The 23,936-nt window shown below is 43.2% G+C and overlaps 1 protein-coding gene and 1 pseudogene across 2 annotated transcripts in view; one reads left to right on the top strand and one right to left on the bottom strand.

Moving 5' to 3' along the window:
• Positions 1-23,936, top strand: part of DPF3 (double PHD fingers 3) — a 242,064-nt gene that overhangs the window by 201,979 nt on the left and 16,149 nt on the right. The window lies entirely within an intron of this gene.
• Positions 22,758-22,876, bottom strand: LOC120620027 (uncharacterized; annotated as a pseudogene).

Here is a 23,936-nt window from a genome sequence, read left to right as displayed (position 1 = left end):
CCCATGTTGGGGCCAGGTGGAAAGGGAAGGCGTCCTTGTGATGCTGCTGCTGTTGTGCTCTGTCTTCTTTTGTGACATTCATTATGGACTTAGTAAGTCTCCCTAGAAGTTTTCTTTAATATACTCTCGTTAGGCCTTTTTTTAAAATTGTGGTAAAATACACATTACATAAAATTGATCATTTTAATCATTTTTAAATGTACAGTTCAGAGGCACTAAGTACATTTGCAATGGTGTGCAAACATCCATCTCCAGAACTTTTTCATATTCTCCAGTTTAAACTCTGTATCCATTCCTCCAGAACTTTTGTTATTTCAATTTGTCTTTAAAGTATTTTATGTCTCATATGCGTCTTACTTCAGAAGATACTTGTAAAAGAGGCAGACCGAATTTTATGCAAAGCCTACTCACTTGGTGCAGGATGTTTTCTTGTTTTGTTTTGTTTGGTTGGGTTGGGGAGGAGGTTATTCTGAATAAGCAGTTTATTTTTCTTATGATTTATGAAGAGGTCTGCAAAGTTTTCCCCTAAAGGCCTAAATAGTAAATACAAAGGCTTCATAATACAGACATCTGTTGCAACTGCTCAGCTCTGAGGTTGTAGCATGGAAGTAGCCATAGACAGTATATAAATTAATGGGCATGCCTGTGCTCCAATAAAACTTTATTTACAAAATAGGCAGTTGGCCAGATTTGGCCTGGGGGCCATAATTTTGCTAATTTCTGATTTAGAAATAAAGAGTATTATACTGTTAAATTGGGAATAGTATTTAAGACATTTTTAAAGTCTTAGGACTAAGGGAAGAGAAGAATTTCACATCACCAGGTGAAGGTCTAGAGGTGCATTTCATGATGAGTAATATAAGTTGTATTGAAGCCTATATTCAAAAACATTTCAGAGCCAAAAAATTCCACCACAAAATTTTAGAAAGCTGTCTCTTTGGTTTTCTAGTTTGGGTGCTGAGTCAAAACTACAATAGTATAATGCTTACCAAAAGGATCTATAAATAACCCAGCCAGTCTATGTGCTAGCCATATGCAATAGTAACTCTGAGGACATGCTGACTAATACTGTTCATCTCTAGCAGCTTACGTATGAAATGAGGCCAACTTTAAAATAGTTGAGTTCATGCAAATGAATCCTATGGGCTAAGTGAATGTAGACAATAGAATTTTATTAGTATGAAATAAATGATAAAGGACGTTTAGTGGAGCCCAACTTGGGAGGTGTGGACTTGTGGCAGTTAAAGAAATGCGCTCTTTCCGATGACTGCTGATTCTTCAATGGCTGTGGCTCCCTGAAATTTTAATTATGGGGTGTTGATGATGTTGCTGAGATATATTTCTTCCTAAGAACTAGGATGCTTGTGAGCATATTCAGAATCAGGATTTCCCTAACTCCTTACCTCATATCACCAAAAAACCGATAAGAAATAATTTTCCTCCATGGATGATGAAGAAGATTCCTGATACCAGACATACTACTGAATTGAAACCTTCTTACAAATTGGAAGGGTGGCCTATGAACTACTCATGCTAGATGGCAGCAGCTGTGCCAAATTTATCAAAGATATCCTCTTTAGCCATTCTAGATGATGCTCAATTGTTTGGAGAGGTTTAGTAACTTTTCAGATCTCAGGGTACCCTTGATTGCTAAGTTCATTGAGTTACCTCTAAGTTTTCTTAAAAGAGGCAGGGGTTGGAATTAGGATACTAGTCTGCTCCATTTGCTCCAAGAACCTGAGGTGCCCAGATGTCAGTTTTTGGGCATAGATTAGAAGGAGAAAGGTACTTCAGACCAAAATTTAGAAAATCTTGTTTTGTAATTTACATAAATCTGGTGCGAGTAGCACAGTCCCTTGGTCACCTGACCTTTCTTTTGCACCAGAATAGAAAATACTTTGTTGAGAGGTGATAACAGTTGTCATCAATGGCTTAGCACTGATCTGATAGATACAATGATGTTGACTGTGCTCTTAGTGACCACCTGGCAAGACATAATCATAGCCAACATGGGTCTGGAAGTCCTAGTGGAACACTAGCTGAAGGAGTACTGTATTACATATTTTTAAGTAAGCATGATAGCAAGCTGTGTTATATTGGGAATAATGTGCAAGTGCTGGGAAGTACTTCTTCACTCATATTAAATATTTGATATGACTGTGTTCAAATAGCTGAGAATTATTAACATGTTTAAAGGATGAACAGTAATCTCTTTAAGAAAAGGTTAAAGGATTTGGAGTGTTTAACTTAGGGAAGAGAATTAGAGGTCATGTAATAACCATCATTATGTGTATCATTGAGAAGAAGACACTGACCAGTTGCTTCGGTCTTGAGTGGACAAGAGAAACACCTTCAGGCTTAGAACAAACTGAAGAATAGATCTTTGGATACCAAGAATTTTTGACTTGAACCTGATATGGAACTCACTGATAGGCAAGCATTTCTCCTGCATGGAGTTGGGAGCGTGGGCTAGATGACCTCTTAAGGTCCCGTCTAGCTCTGCAGTACTTTGAATTGCAGCTGGTAGCCTGAGTTAGTGCCTAACTCAGTCACTATGGGATTGATTGGGAGGCATTGGGGCAAATAGTCTCATGAATGCATGTTGTGATCATTAACTAAAACTACATTGTCTACTTGTATTTGTTCATACTGAAGCAAAGTCTCAAGCCTGTATGGGGACTTGCATTGTTTTGATAGTGTGAGACACACACCAGCTTTCAGAAAGTGAATGCAGTGGCAAGAGACATATTCCTTAAGAGAAACACCAAATTATTGTGTGTGATATTGTGTGTGTGTGTGTGTGTGTGTGTGTGTGTGTGAGAGAGAGAGAGAGAGAGAGAGAGAGAGAGAGAGAAACAGCAAGAAGCAACTGAAAAGGGCAGTAAGACCAAAAGTTGAAAATGGTTCTGCTGAAAACTCTACCCGAGTTCCTTTCCAATTCTCATCTCATTGGATTCTACTGCATCTAACATCATCTTTGGTGCCTGGATTTTGTTCTTGTTCATAGGACCTGGATATGATTCTCAGCTTGATTTTGGTTGAATGGCCTCGCTCATATTCATGGTTGTCTACTCCCTTCTCTCCAACTTCGTAGGAGAAGAAAAGTCTTCTTAGAAGACAAAGTTAATTATGTGTGTGTGTGTGTGTATTGTGTGTGTGTATTATTGTGTGTGTGTATTATATTTGGCAAAAATTCTGCTTGGGAAAAGCTGTGATCAGGATTCCGTCTAAATAACTTAGAAAAGAATTCTGATAGAATAATTCTGCTCTGTGTTTGATATAAAGAAGTAGCAAGGATTGTACTATATTTAGTGCGTGAAGTCAGCTTTCTGTGAACCAGAAATATAGAGGTTGGGAATGGAGAGAACTTGTGTAAGAAGGGGTGGAGGCATGTGATGAATTGCTAGCATGGACACTTATGCTGAAACTTCTACTTGGCTGAGCTGTGGGTTCAGAGAGACTGGCAGTTTATAATCTGGAAAACTTCTTTAGTTAAGATAGATTGTTTTGTTTGTTTGTTTGTTTGTTTGTTTGCTTTTTGCTGTAGACATCAACCTTTCGTCTGTAATTGGAAAACAGATCCATACGTTTTGACTACATACTGTTACTTTGTATGATGACCTTCTGATTATTAGTTTGCTTTATGCTACTGAACAATTAATCAAAAATTCATTGACTGTCTTCTATGCTGTAATACTGTGCTAGGTTTTACAGGACATAAAAGAGAAGCAAAGGAGAATTGAAACAACTTCTGGACATACTTTCTATGGACTATTCACCAGCAGATTTCTTATACATGCTAGCTTATTAAAGCTAAAGATCGGCCCTTTCAGGTTAAGATTATTCCCATTTCACAGAAATGGAAATTGAGGCTCAGGGAGAATGAGTTGACAAAGCTAATAGTGGCAGCTAGTAAAGCCTGATTTTTTCCCAAGAGGTGTTCTAGTTCTAAACTCTCTACTACTTAAAACATCTTTTTGTTGTTGCACTTGAGGGGGAGAGACAGGTGGTTAGCATATTATTCAAGACAAGATCATTTATAATTAAATGCCAAGTTGGTGCAAAATGTGAGTGCCAGAGCGCTCAGCAAGGGGAGCTACTGTGCAGGTGGGGAAGTTGTCAGGGAAAGATCAGTAGAATTGGGTGGGCAAAGAGAAGGCAGACCGCTGAAGGCAGCAATGGGAAATTCTTGTGCAAAAACTCAGGGGCAGGTCTGGAGCTAGAGCAGAGATGAGGCTGAATGGGTGTGGGGGTAAGTCATGGGGATCCTGGGCTGTGGGGAGAAGTCATAGGAATATAAATACCACCCACATTGTGGGGCCTGATCCACAACAAAGGAAATAGGAAAGGCAAGAAGTCTGGGCGTCATAAGCTCTTGAGCAGGACAAATGTGATGTTTATGCGAGGACAGCTGACCTAGGCATGTCAAGAAATTTGGGTTCATATACTCTTCCCCCACCAGGCCGCCTCTGACCCTGTCATGGTCATCATGCTTGGTATCAGCTGTTCATCTTGCATAATGTCAAACCTGGCGGTTAATGATGCCATGGACATTTTCCACCAAGTGTTATTCTGAAACCAGAAAAACGACTATTATACTACCTACTGGTTTGCGTTTGGGGAGGAGAGGAGAATATCCTGAGAGGTGGGTTGGCCCCAGAGAGCTTTGTACCTAAGAGGCCAGTTCAAATTTGGGATCAAAATTCATGATCGTTCTCCTAGCCAAGTTAGAGAAAGGGCTTATTTGAAAAAGTAGCTTTTAGACTGAAAGGCGGCTGAATATGGTTGAGGAAAAGCGAGGAAGCCAAGCTCAGACTCTGGCTATTGGCCATGGGTGCAGAAGCTCTTTTTGGTACAATTGGATACACTTAGCTGACTTACACTTTGGTGGGTTCAGGTAGTCCTGAGATGGCACACTCCATCCAAGTCTTCTTGCATCTCTGTCTCCGATGCTCATCAATCCCCACTCCATCTTGTCGATGGGCTCCTCACTGGCCCCTAAGGCTGCAAGAGGTGTAACCATGTATGAGGCATATGGACTGTGAGTCCAGAGATTATGGGCCATCTTTTCCACGATGGCCAAGAACTGTTGATGCTCCCTGATGTGCTAAATAATAGCCACCACACTCTCAAGGTAATCTTCCTAGTTGCCTTGTTAGGCTACTGTCCCACTTAGCAGATGACTAGGCCAACACACAGAAGGGTTAAGTGACTTGGCCAAAGCTACACAGAAGTGGTAGGGCCCAGACTAGACTCCAGCTCTTTCTGATATTTACGTTAGTATATTTGCCAGTGTTTGCTATTTACCTATAATGTTCAATGACAATTGTCTTGGATCAGGCATGGCACAAAGTGGCAGAGCCCTGGACTCAAAAGGTTGTCTGACAGCATAGAATTGAAACCCACAATAGAAATAATACCCACCTTCCCTCTGAGAAAAGGAAAAACAATTGGATGCCAGCCTCTGGATCCACCCCTCTTCCTCTCCAGCCCCCAACATTTATGTAGCACCTGGGACTCATACAGCACTATCTGACCAAATGCTGTCAAAATCCCTTTCCTTCATCTGCCTTCACACTGTAGCGCTGACATAGACCTGGTAGGCCAGCGTTCCAGGCCCGAGTGTTAACTCTGCTTTCAGTGCAATGTCCTTTGACTGTTTGATGCATCCATCTGTATTACCTACAAACTGGCTTAAAATTTTACTGTGTGCCCCCAGAAGACACCCCAGGCCTTCCTCCAGTGGTGCATTAGGTCTGTCACAGGCAGGCCCCCAGTCGATTTTGCCTTGTAGAGGCTGAGAAGGTTGGCTTTAGAAGCAGTCTCTGCTTGGTGATTGGTGCTGGGAGTAAGATCTGAGACAGCAACTTGCCCTCTCTGCTCCCTCTCCGTTAATTTCAGGAAACTCTCTGCAGTGCTAATCACACCTCACTTCTGTTACTTAAAAAGGGAAATATTTGCCTGAAACCAGGCAAATGCACATATCTATTTGATTTCAAAGACTAGTGCTCTTTCCTTTTTAACCATTTTGTCCAAGAGGGGGATCTTCCCCCTCCTCCCTTAAACCAGGGGCTCTGTCTGGGCTTCTCCAACCTCCTCCAGGAAACTTACTTTTCCTATAGTAACGAGTCCTGCTGGCTCCTGGGAGAACCCACTGGTTGGTCAGCACTGTGGGTTCAGCCAGTATGTTAATGAATCCGGGTTTCCCAGCAAGGACAAACTGAGCAGTTACAAAGAGCCAGCTGCCCTGGCTCTCCTGTGCCAGGCAGCTTGCAGGACCATTTTAGGTGACTGTGAGCCTGTCAGGAGCAGGCAGTGCTTCTGCTCACTCCCAGGCTGGGAACTTTTCCTTTCCTGGGACTTCTTTGCCTCTCATTATCTCTCAAGCATCATTTGGTGGACCTGCTTCAAAAGAAATTCAGTCTCCATCTTTGTAAATACTAATGAATCCGACTTGGTGTTAGAAGATCTTGAAAGTTCCAGGGTGCCATTTTGGTGAGAATGTAATTTTTTTTAAATGACTTTTGCCATCACCCTGTCTTCCTGTCTTATCCTCTTTGTCCAAACAGGGAAATGCTTCTTAGAGAGATGCTCTTTAGAGCTGTCCCTTCTTGAAACTTTCCCCTTCCAGGAGACTGTGGAAAAGGGCACTGGGTGCAGAGTATACAGTACCCAGGAATGTTTTGGCCCCAGGGTTTTGATATACATTCATCCAGCAGGCAGGCTCAGGGAGGAGTCAGATGGTGAGGCCCTAGAGGCTCTTTTTTGCTTTGGTATCTGAACAGAAGGAGCAGTCCTAGAGTAGGATGCCACGGTTCCAGACCACCTGGGTCATACACCCAGAGCTCAGTCCACGTTGTGGAAAGGCTAAGGAGACCTGGGTTAGAGTCCCAGGCCTACTGCCACCTTGCCCAGTGGCCCTGAACAAATCACCATACCTTTGGGGGCATCAGTTTCCCCATGTGTTTAAAGAAGAGGTTGGACCAGGTTGGTCCTAGGTTCATTCTAGTGCTGACAGAGGTGCTGAATGGATCAAGTAAGCAATCGTGATGATGCTATCTGGCCAAGAAACTGATTCGCATTCTAATTGCAGCCTTTTGGAAGTTAAGTTTTTAAGCCACTGGAGTCACATCAGTGGTGTCACCATTACAGGGGTCTGTGGAGGGAAGATGGCAGTTTAAATGCCCCCTCCCAACCAGCATGACCACTAAGCATGTCTTGAAGGTAGATGCCTCCTCTGTTCTCTCTCCACCCACCTGTGACTCAGGACTCCCCACTTCATCCACCGCTTCCCCAGATTGAAGAGGCAGATAGAGGACCAGCTGGGTTAGGGTTGGACTGGGCATTTTCTTTATGAGGTTCAGGCACCTGTGGGGTATACCTTGTGGTCAATCATTGGTGTTCCCCAGCTCTGGCCTTCCAGAGGGCAGGCCCCATTTTCTCACAGGCTGGGCCTTTTTCAGATGAAGCTGCATTGGCCCTGGGCGTCGACCTGTCCTAGACTTCTGGTTGCAGAGAAGAGTCCTCAGGGCTGACCTCGTGGAGGAGGGAACAGAGGTAGATCTCAGAGCTCCCTGGGGACCGTGGTGGCCTGAGGCTCTGGACTCCCAGTTGTGTGCTCTCTTCCTCACCCGGCCTCCTTCTCCAACTACCCACTTATGCAGGTTCTGTCTCCTGCTTTGGTTTCAAGGAGCTACTGAACTGCTTTGCCTTTTCAACCGTTCCAATTCCTCACCTTTAACTCTGCGAGGGAGGGGTTTGGAGGTGGCCTTAACCTAGTTTTGCCCTGGGATAATTCGGGGAGTGCCTTTAATCCAGGATCCTAGATTAGCTTCTAGGGCTTCCAGGGCAGTTTCCTCAAGTCCTCACTCCACCCTGCTGAGTTTTCAAGGGCAGCCTGGAGTGTGGACAGGGGACAGTGGGTCATAAAGAGGAAAGCAAGACCTCAGCACAGGTGGGCGGCCCTCTGACCTGCTGCATGGTCAGAAGGCCCAGTGCTCTCTGGCAGGCTGCTCATCGGCCCCTCGGCCTGTGTGTGTCAGGAAAAGGGCCTTTTCTTGTGGTCGAGTGGTATGGTGGTTACTCGCATGGATGTTAGGATAAGATGTAGGTTTACATCCTGCCTCTGCCACCCCATTGCTAGGTCGTCTCAAGCAAGTTTTTTCACTGCTCTGAATTAAATGGAGACAGTGACACTCAAGTCATAGATCATTTTAAGAATCAAATGAGGAACTATGTTCAAAGTGCCTAGCACCCTGGACATGCCTTAATAAGTTGTAGCTATTAGTAATAATAATACTAATACCCTTCTAAAGAAGACTCAGAGAATTGAGTTTCTGCATCTTTTTAAGAATTTTTTGTGTCTCTCGAATAAGCAAGGACCAAAATCTTTATCTTGAGTACTTATTTCATTCTCTTACCCATTCCTTCTAGCTTCTTTCTTTGTCTTCCTCCTTCCTCCCTCAGAGCTTTCCCCAGATTTGCTAATTCCTCTTCACACTTTATCTCTCCTCTCTGTTCTCATGATCCATTGGCCTCTGATGAACTCTTTTCTTTACTTATTCATGATCCAAGGTGCATCCTGGCAGTTCTAAAAGCTGATGCCATCCAGCTACTTTTCTCCTTGCTGTGAATTCTACCTCCCGCTCCATGAAGATACTATGGCTCCCCAACCAAAGGCTCCCCTCCTGGCTGCAGGGTCCCCACCACCCCCTTGAGATGGGAATTTCACTCTCTCGAATCTTTCTTACTTTCTGTTCTTTGGGTTCCCAACCACCATGACAAGTGGATTTGTGAGTCTGGAACTCAGCGGAGAGGTCTGTGTTGGAGAGATCAACTTGGGAGTTAAAAGTATGTAAATCATATTTAGGGGAAATGATTCTTACTAGATAAAAAGAGGAATCTGGAGTAAGAGAGAAGGGGAAGGTCCATCAAAGGAGACTGAGAAGGGTCAGTCAGGGAGGAGGAGGCAGGAGGACAGGTGAATGTATGGAGGAGAGAGTGTATGGAAAAGGAGAGTAGAATGCACTGGCTCTTTCAAGGAGTTGTGCTAAAAAGATAAGCAGGAATTGGGCCCTCGATGGAGGGGGATACTCAGTCAGGAAGGGTCTTTTCGAAAGACAGAAACTCTTACAGCATATTTGTATGCTGGCAGAATGGTCATTGAGAGCACGGGTTGGAGGTATTGATGACGCAAGAGGAACAAAATTCTCGGAGAGGTGTGAGAAGGGGGATGCAGGCACAGGTCGGGGATTGGCTTTGGGTAGGAGCTGAGAGAGTTCGTTCCTGGTAATAGGAGGGAGACAAGTGTAGGAACACAGATGCAGAGAGATAGGGGAATACGCGTGGTGAAAATGAGATAGTTTTATTCTGATTATATAGGGAGAGGATGAGGAAAGGATGTGAGGTGTGGGAGATTGGAGAAGATGGAGAGAGGTGGGAGAATGATTTGACTGGGGAAATATGGGAGCACTCCCAAGATTTGTGGTCATCGTTTAAATGGAGACTGGTCAGCACAGTGGTGTGTTTTTCTCTGCTTTGCAGGCACAGAGTTGGAGGAGTTGGGGTAAGTAGGAAAGAGAGAGCGACAGGAGGCAGATATGTGCAAGAATGTGATTTTAGGGATGGATATGGAGTCTGTGGATGTGAGTGCACAAGAGGCGGTGACGGAGAGCGGGGTACGTGGTGAGAGGTGGTGGAGTTAGTGAGCTAGAGCTTCCAACGCGATTAAAGAATTGACGGTATCCTTAATAAGTTAAGACCGAGCTGGCTATTGCTAGCTGTCCTCTTTTTATTTTGGCTCAAATATATACCTCTTAAAATAGTTGAATAGATACTAAAACAGAAAATGGCAAAAAGCAGTGCTCGTTCTGGAACAGTTTCATTCATTCGTCATTTAATGAGTGCAACTTAATTAGGTTGCAGAGATATTCAATGGTTCATGATGACACAATCGGAAGCAATGTCTTAAATCTTTCCTACCTCCCTCAGCCAGTTCCACAAACACTAGGATGGACATTTGAGTATGTTTTTATTGATACAAAGGAAATAGTCTATGAGTTAGTTGTCTAAAGGACCTTATCTTGGGAAGAGAGCAGATGTTGCCTGTCTCAAGCTGCTGAAAGGAAGCAAAGGCCTCCTGTTTATGCAGAAGATCCACAGGTCTCTGGCAAATAGAATTGCTATCGGGAAGACAGCATTTGTCTGGACACTGGCCAGTATGAATTGATGTCCTCTGCATTCAACAATCACAGGACTGTCTAAAACACTTAAGAGTATGTTGACAATAGGCTATGAGGTTAAGAGAAATACAGAATTTCTGGGAATGAGAACAGAGATTTGTTTCTTGGTGCCAAACAAAGCAGAAGAGTGGTAAAAATCTTGCCTTTTTTTTTTTTTTAAGTGTTTTCCAGTTCAACAAAACAGTAGCACATACCCTATTGTTGTGATCCTCACAATAAAAGGATGTGGTGGGTAGGAAAGGTTTTGGAGCCCTCATTTGACCAAGATGGACTCAGAGTCAGAGTGGCTGGTGGACTGCCCGAGGTCCCACATGCAGGAGCCTTGAGGAGAGTCTGGGAGCCAGAGAGTCACCAAGTGGGGCCCAAAGACCCTTGCATCAGGGTCACCTTAGGACATTAGCTAAATGGGCAGGTTCCCACCTACTCTAGGCCTGGGGATCTGCAAGTTTTATTCATTTCCCCTGGGGATTCTTTTGTGTTCAAGTTCAGAAGCTACCGAGTCACCAGAATAGTGCTTCCGTGGCCTGGGAAAATGAGAAGACCAGAGACTGATAATTTTTGAGGTCCTGTTCGCCAAAGGAAAAAGAAAAATTTCCTCTTGAGTCAAGGAGAGTGAAAGAGATGGCTGCTGGGATGTGTGTTGAAGGAAGAAGAGTAGAAAGGTCTTCATGGGGATCGAGAGGCTAAGTAGAGTGGGCATTGGTGGGTAAGAACCTTAACAGGGGAACCTGATTTAGATCAGCCCATGTGGGACCTTGACCTCAGAGCAACTTCAGACTTGCCGTACTGGTTCCAGCCATGAAACTCTGCCCCTGATAGTGGCCCCAAGGGGCTTCTGAGGGCTGGTCATTCTCGATGTCATTCTTAAAGAAGGTACACTGTGGGTGCCAAGAGCATGCACTGGGTGGGGAATCAAGCAGTTTCCCCAGCCTCTCAGCATTTTGGTTACTTTGTCTGCTCTGGAGAATAGGAAAGGCTTCCCAGAAGTAGGGCCATTTGGGCTGGCCTTGAAGGATGAATAGAAGTTCAAGAGCAGGCAAAGGGCGGAAGTGGTATTTCATTGATTCTTTTATTCATATGTGAATTGATGGATTCACTCATTTGATGAGAGCTGTTTGGTGGAGAGGTCAGATTAGAGAGAAGGCAGACTGAATAGGTATCCCAGAAAGGAAGGGAGTGAAATTAGGGCAGTGCACTTCAAAATTCTTTATGCATGTGAGTCATCCCGGGGGATTTTGTAAAAATGCAGATTCAGATTCCAGAGGTCTGGGGTAGATGTTTCTAGCAAGCTTCCAGGTGCTGCTCATGCTGCTGGTCCATAAACCACACTTTGTTTAGCCAGAATGTAGACAACCTGCTTGACAGGTTTGACTGTGAATGGGAGTCGAGAGGTTGGACAGAGAGATCATTTGTGTGCAAAAGTGTGAAGTGTAAAAAGAGCGGGTGTTTATGTGGGGTGGGCGGGCGGAGAAGGAACATGGCAAGTACTTTTCTGTGTGACTGTTGCACAGGGAGAAGTGGTGATTGGATCAATGGCTGTGAAAGATGAATCTGCAAAGGGCAGCTATGACCAGACAGTAAAGAGGCTTGTGATGCTAAGGAGCTTACTTCCTGCTGAGGGCAATGAGAGAAATGGGAATTACTTAAGGAGTGAGTTGATACCTCATAAGTGATGACGTAAAGAAAATGTCAACCACTAATTTTTTAGAAAGGGTCTTTCAGATTATTTTCTGCAAAGACAGAAGTATCTGACTAGGAATCCCATCTGTTAGTCAAACCACAAAACAAGGCCACCGTTGGATTTGGGGCCCTAGTTATTTTGATAGGGTTAAGAAAAACACGAGTTAAATATGTATTTGATCAGAGACCTGCTTAAGGTTTGAATCCTTAATTCTCATGTGAGGCTAAGCTTCCAGGTCAGAGGTAACCCGTAGGTTTCTTCTCGGAGGCAAACTCAGAATGGTAAAGGCTGCCTGAGTCCTGTGTTGAGAAGAACCCTAAGGTCTCAGCAATAAGGACTGGAAGAGAATGTTGGCTTGATTACTGATGTCTGCTGTAAGTATGGGTTGGAAGAGTGGCATACGTTTAGCTATCCCTGAAGGGAGGTCGGAGTCCTGGCAATAGATTCCTAATGCTCTCACGCCTATTCCTCAGGTACCTTCATTTCCCTGGTTATGGAATGGAGTTGATCCCTTATCTTGAAGGCCTTTTTGAATCTTCAGACGGTTGTGATGCTGTTGCTTACATTTAAAAAGTACCAGGAAAGGCTCTCCTTCTGCATTACTTTAATATCGATGAGTGTTTTTGTACTGAATAGGCTACATGTCTTAGGGCATCATTTCTATTAAATCTGAAGACAAATGCTGGTAACTGGAAATAGCCATTGATTTGCTTTCTCCTGTAGTATCTCAACTTCCTAATTTATCTAGAGGAAAAAAATAAAGCCCATATACAATCAGCTCCTCTAGCTTTGTAAATAAACAGTGAGATCAATTCTCATTCATGAATTTGTTGCGTAAATATTTGTTTGATCACATAGAAAAATCAGATTAATCTTAGACGACAGTTTGGCTGGTGGAAAATGATCTCTCAGTTGCACTGAGTGGCCAAAGATACAAGTCGAGTCCAGAGCTGGTGGTGGCCCTGGGTTAGTACAAGGCCAGATGGCTCTGGGTTTTGACATCTCTCACGGAGCCCAAGGATACTTCTCTTTCAAGCAGCGTTGGTTCAGCGTGATATTTGTTTCTATTTTGTCGAGGGTGGTGAAGGATATCAGGGACCTCACGGCTCACAGAGCCTGAGCGATAGGCTTCAGGGGAAGCTGGCTGTCACCATCACCATCCTCATTTTCCATTCTCCTGCCATCATAATTTAGAAAGTGAATTAGTGACTTGGAAGAATTGGGGGATAAAAAGGGAAAAGGATCGAAATGAGTGGTGAAACTTTTGGGGGCTTTGGAGTGGGGTTAGGGTTGTAGTTATCTTGACAGTGGTACAGTATGATGATGGCAAAAATCACATAAACGGGGGCCCTTTCTGTCTGCTCTTTTGTTCCTTTCCTAAGTAAGGTGAGTACGGAACATTCCTGTCCTTTCTTGTCTGACAATTTAATGGAGGTGTCCGGGGCGGCTGTGGAATTGGCTTTGGATGCCAAAGGTCTTTTTGTGTTCCTTTCAGAGGTTCCACGGGTAGAGCAGGTGTTGGGCCTTAGGGAGGACCAGGGCAACCAGCTCCATGTGGAAATAACCAGCCCAGCAAGACTGTGTGGGACAGTGAGGTAGGGAGAGGGGAATGACACCTCTTCACTCCAGCCTCTGGCAGAGGAGCTGTGGCCAGTGAGGTCTGGGGACCTCTGTTGAGATTCTCGGGAGTCGAAACCCAATAATGCCACCATCGTCTGCGGACTTCCTTCTGGCAGCTTCCAGGGCCCTTTTGTGTGGGCCAGACTGATTCACTCCTGGGCGATTCTTCCTCAGGGTTTTCCGGGATTAGTCACTGCCAGATGGTGAGGACTTGCTGCCCTGCCTGCCTCCTGCGAGCAAGCCCAGTTTCCTGAGAGACTTTGTTAGGTGCACAGAGAGACCTTAATAACAGGCAGCTAGTCCACCTTTGTGTGGTACAAGTTGAGGAAACTGAGGCCCAAAGAAATCCAGTGACCTGTATTACTATGCTGTAGCCAACTTGTGAATAAAAGGGGAAAATGTTATATCTAATAGCTTACAGTTAGGCTGCACTGAAGTTGGGCCTTTGGATTGGCCATCTTGGGACATGATGTGAGAGACAATAGGCTGGGGTAAAGAGTCCACAGCACTAGAGTGTGAAGGCCTGGGTTCGAGCCCCGACTCACTGCTTGCTGACCGTCTGAGCCATTCTGAGCCTGTTTCCCCACCTATAAATCAGGAGTGTTTATATCTGTCCTGCCTACCTCACAGGATTGTTGTGAGGAATCAGATGAAACCAGTGAGTATAAAAGTACTTACTTAAGAATGTTATGAGTGATTATCATTAAGATATCTCAGCACTTCTTTCCTTAGGCCTCAATACTGACTGTGGGTTGCTGCTCTGCTCATATCAGTTTGTTGAACTTCCAGGAAGTCCCTGACTTTCTACTATGGAGGACTTGTTCTCAGGGACCCAAAAGGAAATCTCATTGGAGGTGGGGGACAGGCTCAGGAAGGTGGAAGGAGGGTGGAGCAGGGTGAGGACGAAGCGGGGGAACAGGGGGCAAGACCAGAAGCCATAGGCGACAGCTTTTTCAGTGGGGAGGGTCCCCTCTGGCCCACACCGTGCAAACAGGTTGGGCCCAGGAAGCTGTGTGTGCACTCTTGTTGCCTTGTGAGGTTTCACACCTATTCACTTCTATTTTTAGTCATCCCCTCACTGTTGCTTAAATTATCTTAGTTTCTACTCTGAGCTCCTTTCAAGAAGATTCATTTAAAAGAAAAATAACAGCCCTCTCTGGAGGAGAGGGAATGAGATAAACTCCCAGACTCCACTTCCACCCTTCATTGTTTATCCCAGGGCTGAGACGCAGCCTAAGCAGGAGTCCTGTCAAACGTCGGGTTTTTCTAGAGCTTTCCCCCCAGACCTCATACTGTTCCTCCTTTGCCACTGTATTTGTTATCTATTGCTGTGTAGCAAATTATCCCCAAATCCATCAGCTTAGAACAACACACATTATTATTTCATAGTTTCTGAGGATCAGGAATCTAGGAATGGCTTAGCTGGTAGTTTTCATGAGATAATAGTTGAGATGTTGGATGGGGCTGCAGTTATCTCAAGGCTTGACTGGGGCTGAAGGAGAGTCACTTCCAAGCTTACTCGCATGCTGTTGCGAGGCCCCAGTTCCTCTTGGGCTGTTGAACTGAGGGCCTCAGTTCTTTGAATCCATTGGCCAGAGACCACTCTGTTTCTTGCCATATGGACCTTTCCATAGAACAGATCACAACACAGCAGCTGGTTTCCTCCATACTAAGCGGGGAGAGAGAGAGAAAGAGAGAGAGAGAGAGAGAGAGAGAGAGAGAGAGAGAGAGAGAGAGAGCGAGCGAGAGCGAGAGAGCGCGCAATCAAAATGGATACCTGAGTGCCTTTTTATAACTTAGTCTCCAATGTTGCAAATCCCCACTCCCTCTTTACTGTATTTGTTATGTCATTAAGTGCTGCCCATATTCAGGGGTTGGGGAACAGCCTCCATCTCTTGAAGAGAGGTGGATTAAAGAATTTGTGGACATTTAAAAAAAGTGCCACAGGCACTAACATTGCTGCCTGGTGATCATTTCCATCCTCCCCTCACATTCAGTCTGACTCGCAATGTTGCTCTCCTGCCTGTGGAACCAACTTCCCTCCTGGATGCGGGATTCCTGGAGAATATGCTGGACTATTGACCAGACTGGAGCTGTGGGAGAAACCTCCACCAGGACCTGTCCCAGCCTTGCAAGCAGGGCTCCGGCACCTAGGACTGAAGAGCTTCCATCCAAGGTCGGAAGGAAAGGCCTGGCTTTCAGAGACTTGATGCTTCTCCTGGAGCAAGCATGGAAACTGATGCTTGCAGGGCTGCTTTGGCATGGAACCTTCACCAGAACATGACCCCTGCTATCAGTAAATGGAATCAGATCAAGGCAATATTCCTAAGACTGTTTTAATTGGCACTTCCAAGCTCGAGTATGATGGAAAAGCCTGTGGAAGGAGAAATAACTTGTGAGATAATCTTATGAGTTCCTCCCTCTACGATGCTGAAACCATCCTATCTGGAGAGGCATGAGGTCCTACTCCTGCATACCACTTAATCCTGTTCTAATCACCAATGACTTGCTCAGGGTAATACGTTCTCTTCAGTTCTTATATTACTGCATCTCTCACTTGATGGTGGTAGCCATCCCTTTTCCCTGGATGCCGCAAGGGACTTTCTCCAGGTTCTCTTCCTTTTGTGACCATATTGTCTCTGTCTGTCTTATTAACTTCTCTTCTCGATGCCTTTTAATGCCTTCAGTTCCAGTAGTTACCCTTTTCCCTCCTTCCAGTGATGACCTTTTTATTTTTCACTCTGTTGTTTCTCCTCGAGTATCTCACCAAGTTCCAAGGCTTCATCTACCGTTCATGCCTGATGATTTCTAAGCCTTTTATTATCTCCAGCCTGGTCCTCTCTTCTGAATATAGACCCATATTTTCTCTTTGGCTCCTGGACGTCTCTACTGAACGCCTCATCTACACACCAAATGCAATGTGCCAAAATTGAATCTATTATTACTCTTTGCAAGCCTGCCATCTCCATCTCAGCTAACAGTGCTGTCATCTACTGTGTGGCCTAACCTTGGAATCTCGGTGTCATTTTTTGACTCCTCGCTTTTGCTCACATCCATGTTCAGGCAGCATGATGTCCTGTTGACCAATTCTACCTCCCAGATATTTCCTACATTTATCCCCACTGTTCCTGGGCTGATTCTGGACTAGTGCCCTCACTGGAACATAAGCTTCACAATAAAAATTCATTGAATAAATAGGTATTGTAACTGGTCTTCCTGCCTACCCTCTCCCCTACCATCAGTCATCTCTCTAAAACATGAGTACAAGGAAATCAGGTCCTTGCTTAAAAAACTCTGAGGATTCCTCACTGCTTACAGAGTCCAATTCGGATCTTTATGTTTGCATAAGGGACCCTTCACAGTCTTTCTCCTTACTTTTATAGCATCATCTTTTGCTACTTCCCTTCCCCCTTGCTCTCCTTGAGCTACTCCGCTTTGCCTGAATGAATCATGTCCTTAATTTCCTGCAATTTCCTCTCCATGTAATTCTTTTCCCTCTTTTTTTCACTTAGAAAATTCCTATTCATCCTTCAAGGCCCAGCTCAACTGCTACCTCTTCTCAGTAGCTTTCCCCAAGCTCTGCACTATTTATTCCTTCTCCATCTGTAAGCACTTTATTCATTCTCCTATTATAGCATGTATTACATTGTCTTATAGTCACTTTAAAAAAATATAACCTATAATAGTTATCTCTTTCTGCATAACAAATGACTCCAAAATGTAACAGCTTAAAACAATAAACATATATTATTTCATAGTTTCTATGTGTCAGGATGTATGGTTTAGGTGTGATTTAGTTGAGTACCTCTGGATCAAGGTCTCTCATAAAGTCGTAGTTAAGTTGTTATCCAAGGCTGTGGTCTCATCTGAAGGCTCGACTGGGAGAGGATCCAATTCCGATCTCATTCACATGGTTTTTGGCAGGATTAATTCCCAAATTGTTGGACTGAGGCCTCCTTTTATTTGTTGCCATATGGACTTCTCCATAGAGAATCTCTTAACACAACAACTGGCTTCCCTTAGAGCAAGTGAACAAGAAAGCATAATAGAGAGTGCTGAAGATGAAAGCCAGTCTTTCATAACATCCCATCACTTCTATCATATTATACTTGCTAGAGGTGAGTCAATAAGTCCAGCCTATGCTCAAGGGGAGAGAATTACACAAGCTTATGAATAGCAGCCGAGGGGGATCATTGGTGGCCATCTCAGAGGCTTGCCTATTGTACCTCCTAAACTCGAGTTCCTCAAGGCCAGATCCATGTCTCATTTATCTTTGAAACCTCAGCACCTAGTCTAGTTCCTGGCAGTTAGTAGGTGCTCGGTGAATTTAACAGAATTGTTTTTGTATAAAAACCCAATCGCAAGTAAACTGAAAAGTCAGAACCCTCAAAATTAGACTAAAATACACTTTAAAAAATAAAATGTAAAACCAAGTGTTTAAGTGTTATGGACACCCTGCTAGTCCTTTACTTCTAGGCACTTCTATGATTGCTTCCCAGTCTCATACAGAAAAGCAAGAAAATCTTTTGTTTCTTGTGACTTGGTACAACTCAGAAATATTTTCAAATGGAAAAAAAATGGAAATACCATCTCAGACAACTCAATAACTTAAACCACCCATGAATCCATCTCCCCACATGGAAGATCAGCAGTTGGAGGATCCTAGGCCATTAAGGATTGACTAATCACTGCTCTTTTCCACCAGCTACCCATCAATTACACCATAAAGCTCTCCAGAAACAGAAGGGAAAGCACAGGGATTATAGGGTCTCCAATCTGAGCAACAGTTTCTTCTTCAGGCTCACTTTTCTAAAGAAAACCCAGATCGTTTAGCCTAGGCCCATGGCTAGATGCTCCTGATGTGCACAGAGGCCTGAAATGCACAGCCAATGTCAAGGATTCACATCTGATATTGATGTTGGGCCCTGGACAGTGATTTAGGTTGACTTCCACATACTGCGGCAGGGCAGTCATCACTTTGGCAGATGGTTGCCTATGATCTACATTTTCAGCTAAAGATTTAAAAGTAGAGTCAACCTAAGTTGCTCATATCGGTGACTCTCTGTCTGACTAGCAGTATCTGCTCACTATCACATGACCAGCTCAACCCAGATCTGATATTCCACATAGATGAAACCTCACCCAAGACCTGCCTCTGCCTGCAGAATTATTGACAGCCCATCTGTTCAGTCCAACTTATTGTCTAGGGGTGAATTTAGGTGCTTTAGGTTTCTAGATTTCTTTTGCTTCCTGTCATGGTACTGGACTAGAACTGAGCTCGTCTGGTGGAAAAGTTGAGATGAATTCTAGCGGTACTAACTGTTTAATTTTGAAATCTTCTTAGTTTTTTTCACTTGCATTTTAGCTGGCAAATTTTAGAAGTCTTGTTTATCCCACCAACCAGATGGGCAATTTAGGATCAGTAGTATCTCTAAAGTACTGTTTATTGGTAGCATGGAAAGAGCCACAGCTTTGTAGATAGTAGATGCTTATGCTTTCACTTAGTGTTTTAGAAATCTAATGCTCAGAGGGGCAAAGGACTTGTCTAAGGGACTCGATGCTGCAATAGATTCAAATTGTGGTATTTGCTCCCTGGGGACAAGGTTTGGGTTTTCTCACTGCTGCATTCCCAGTGCCTAGAAGAGTGCCTGCTACATTTATTTATTCAACAAATACTGCTGAGAGAATGAGTAAATGAATAAATTATCCTTGGTCCTCAGCTGCAGTGACTAATTAGGGGCTCTGGAATCATTACTATGGCCCTTGACATCTTTCTAGTGCTCTGCCTTAACCCCAACCTGGGCCAGTCAGGTAAATCATAAAAGTCAAGGTCAAGGCTGTTCCATCCCATTGCTTCACTTTAAGAGCAACAACCACCATGCCTTCAAGTTTACAGACGAGACTCTATCTTGGACCATACTTGACCGTGAAAACTTGGGGTATTTCTAGGGCCATTTGAGAATGGCGCATGAGCCCTTAGCTATTTAGCCCATTAAAAGTGCCCCTAACACTCTTGCATGGATGCTCTTTGTATGGTTATTAATGATAATGATTGGTGTGACGACCTCTATGGACTGCCTCCTGCATGGTACCTGGGTTCCCTGGAGTTTGACAGCTTGAAGGAAGATAACAGACCTCTAAGAGGAGTTGAATTTGCTGCATAGTTAAGTGTTTTTCCTAAGCGAAAGCAGTCATGGCCAACACCAAAATTTATTTTTAACACATTTTTGTTCGTTTGGTCCTTATCCTTTCAATGCTATTTCTCTTCAATGTCCTCTTTGAAGTACATTAAATATGACAACAAAAAAAGGAGCCATGCGAGTGCCTCTGGGGTGCCACTGTGGTCATTGATTTTCAGATATCTTAGCATTAGAAGTAACACCTGGGGCAGATGAGAGGTGGGCCCGCGGATCACTGCAGAAGGTTTACAAAGCAGGCTTGAAAATTAATCCCAGTGAAGAAGCAGTGCCTGGTTAACATACTGGTCATAATACATATGTACAGAGGTTGAATTCTTTGTTTTCAATTAGAGTTGACATTCGATATTATTTTATCTTAGTTTCAGGTGTAGAGGTTGAATTCTTGATTGCTTAGAATTGGTTCACCCCTTTACATAGTAAGTATAATGACTGCATCTCATTCCTTCCACCTGACAAGCTGAGTCTCAAAGTGAGATGGGAGGAGAGAGAAAGTGAGAGAGTGTGAGAGAGAGAGAAAATTAGAATGAATGGATCTGATCGAATGAGATGGCTTCCCAAAGTGAGCTAGTAATAGTTTTTTCTCCTCAAATTACTCTTTAGCATGGATGATTCAGATTTGACTGCACTTTGCATAAATTCTCTAGCTAAAGCTTCTTATACATTTTTGCAATATGTAAATATTAGAATTTGTATGTGTGTATGAATATAGAGAACTGTTAGAAATTTGGGCCAAATTATTTTCTAATGAATGACCATGGGGACTTGTTTTTGGTGCTGTTTCAGATTGGAATTGATCCTATGTATTTTATATAATATAATTTCTATAAACCAGGCATCAGACCAAGGAGCACAATTTGAGTTTTGTACTTTCTTGCCTGAGAACCATGGATATGTAGATTCTCCTTTCCTGAGAAATTAGTTTTTAAGAGCTCAACATTGATAAATAAAGTAATAAAATATAATTAGGTGTTTATAATTTAACAGTGAATAAATAATAGACCATGATAGTTCCACAGTTATTTGTATCTTTTTTATTTATATTTTTAGCACATACCTATTAAGATAATGCATTTTTTTCCTGGAGCTCTAATTTAATCAGTGATGTGGCTTAGCCTAGTCCAAATTAAATATTGGCAATAATAAAATAAAAAACTCTTTTAATAAGGACCATAATATAAGAGACACATGTCATAGCAGTTTGTATACTTCTTTTTGCCCAGGGTTTGTTGAAAATGAACTGTTTTTCTCTCATTGTACTGAATATCTATAGAGTGACACTAATGTGAATTTAATCAACAAGGGCAGATATTTTTGCCCCTAAAAGGTTGGAAATATCCATGTGTGTGGGCAATTGTGTATGAGCATCTGTGGAAGTAGGCAGCCGTGAATATGAAACTAACACTGATTTTGCCTGGGTATTTATCTGTGTGCCTTCTCACTCGAATACCACAAAATCCCACTTGCTCTCCCAGGAATATTCTCAGCATCTATGCACATGGGTTCTGAAAAGACACGAGATGTGTCCTTCAAGTGGTGAGGGGGCAATCGCTGCTTTCAGACGCCTCGTTTCTCTTTTTCACTGAGTCCAGCAGACACTAGCATATGATACCAGTCATACACACCAGCCTCATGGACAGTCTTCTCCCTTCTGAGAAGCTTCTCACACCCCATTGGTTTCCCTTTTCTTCCCATCCGCTGACAGAGCACCCTGAAGCCAAATTCCTATTGTCCAGAAGCCCCACCTATAAGTAAGATCAGTTACATTCCCTGTTTCAGCTTTTAGGGAGGATTGAGGTCAGTTATGGGAGGGGTTAGGGCTGGATTAAGAACGCCTCTTTATACCAAGTTCATACTACAGAACCAACTTAACAAGCAGTCGGAAGATTGACTGAACCCCCCTGATTGATAGAATAAATTTGGAGGAACATTTGGGAAGGACTAGATTTTTAATGATCTGGCTAGGATGAATCATGCACACTGCACCACTTTCTAAGTTCATTTTGGTAATTGGAATCTTATAAATGTCCTGTTGAATCATCTCACCCAGGGTGACCTGGGAATGGTTGTTTCCCCTTCACTCTACTGGGCTATTTAAATAGCAATACATGTATTCCTTGCTTTAAGAAAACAGGGACTATAAACAATCTAGATTTTCAAGCAAGTACATTAGAGAATGATAGTTAACTTTACAGAAGAGATTAAGATAGAAATCTTTAAGTAGCAAGTGACTACAAGTAAATTGCTTTACAACAAATGTGCCTCCTTTTTCCTACCACCCTTGATTTGGAAAGACTATCTCTATTATCCTCTTACCTCTAAGGATTTTAAGAGTTAGTTCTAAGCAAAAATAAGGAGTTCTAGCAGTAAAACCTATAAATGTGCTTCTAGCACTTTCTTAGAAACTTCCTTTTGTCCAACAGCCTGCATTATTTCAGTCAGTCCCATGATAGATAGTCTTATTCTTACAGTTTCTCTGGTAAATGGCTTTTCCAGTTTTTGGAGAAAGGCAGCAGACAGCCAACCTGTTACGGTGGTGCAGACGGGAGGATTTAGTTCTAGGCATAGTTTTTGTACCTGCTAATGGCTGGTTGGGTAACTTGGCTTTTGTGTCTTATCCTCTCCGGCATCCCTTACTTTCCTCTCATGCTTGAGTGATGTCTTGAGTTCTGAGCTGAAGGAACCTACAGCCAGAGCTGAGGCTCATCTTAGTCCTACATTTTATGGAAGAAAATTGGGGCAGTAGAGGGGGTGTTCTGTGTGAACCTCATTCCCTTCGTTTGTGTTGGAAGGTCTTTGCAAAAGGCTGATGATTTTCTCAAGACTGAAACACAGTGAAAACCCATGGGACTTTTTTTGGAGACTTCCAACAAGAGTTTCCAAAACCCACTTGTTACTGTTCCTTCATGGTACTGTTCTCTGGTCCAACACTATCCCAGAAAACATCTTCAGAGCTCAGCACAGAGGTTCGAGAGAACTTGAATGTAAAATTGGCTCTCAATATAAATATATATTTAAAGCCTACAGCACCTGGTCTTCCTAGGTGGTCTCCCATTCAAGCACTACCCAGGCCTGACCCTGCTTAGCTTCCGAGATCAGACGGGATCGGGGGTGTTTAGGGTGGCATGGCCGCAGACTTCAATAAATATTTGTGGGGTATTGTTGGTTGCATGGAACACGCACATATCAACCCCCAGCCCCACCCATGGAGGCAGCTCCAGATGCACAGTTGGCTGCTGAGTTCCATGTCCTGCTCTGGAATGTGCTGACCTTCCTTCCTAGGGAAAACGACACTGCTGAAGAGTGTTATTATTAGTAGGGCAGCTTTTGCTCTGATGTGTGGATACTTCTTCACTCTGGGCCTTTATTGAGCAATTGCAAACCCAAAAACGTATGGCAGTCAACAAAGCTGACCTCATCTCTTTCTTGAAATTTCTTCTTTTGGTTGCCGTAACCCTATACTTGCTTGGTTTGAATCTTACCTCTCCAGCCATCTTTTCAGTTTTCTATGTTGGTTCTTTCTTTTGAACTTTAAATAGCTGAGTTCCTCAAAGCTCACTTCTAGACCTTTTTTTTCTCTCTTCTCATCTCTCCTTATCCTTTCTTTTTTTCTCTTTTCCTAAATAATTTCATTAATGCTCATGATTTTAATGACCCTGTATTTAGCAAAAACTCTTAAATTTATGTTTGGTTCATATTTCTCTTTTGAGCTCTAAACCCCTATATTCGACCATTCCATCTGACATTTCTACCAGGATTTTCACAGATTTCCCATATTCAACGTGCTCAAAACAGAGCGAATCCTCCCCCTCCTCCATTTGGTCCCTGTATGCTTATTATATAGCCTTCCTCGTCTGAGTTAGTTTCACTGCAGCTCACCTAGTTCCTTAGGTCAGAAACTTGAGAATGTTTCTCATCATCAATGGGTAAGTCCTGTCAATTACAGCTTTAATATTTCTCAAATCTTTACCTTAGTTTAATCATAATGTCTCCTGGTAGCTACATCAACCTTCCAACTATTTCCCCTGACACGTTCCTCCCAAATTCTTTCCTTAGTAGCTCCTTTCTTCCTCCCTTCCCTCCTGATGATTTAAATTTTTATTTGTGTTTTCCTTATTTAAAAATATCTTTTCGACTTTTTATTTTGAAATAATTATAGCTTCATAGAAAATTATTAAATATATTACAGAAGTCCCA

The sequence above is a fragment of the Pteropus medius genome, unplaced genomic scaffold (genome assembly GCF_902729225.1).
Source record: "Pteropus medius unplaced genomic scaffold, Ma_sr-lr_union100, whole genome shotgun sequence".
Lineage (NCBI taxonomy): Eukaryota > Metazoa > Chordata > Mammalia > Chiroptera > Pteropodidae > Pteropus > Pteropus medius.
This window is presented reverse-complemented; position numbering and strand designations above follow the sequence as displayed.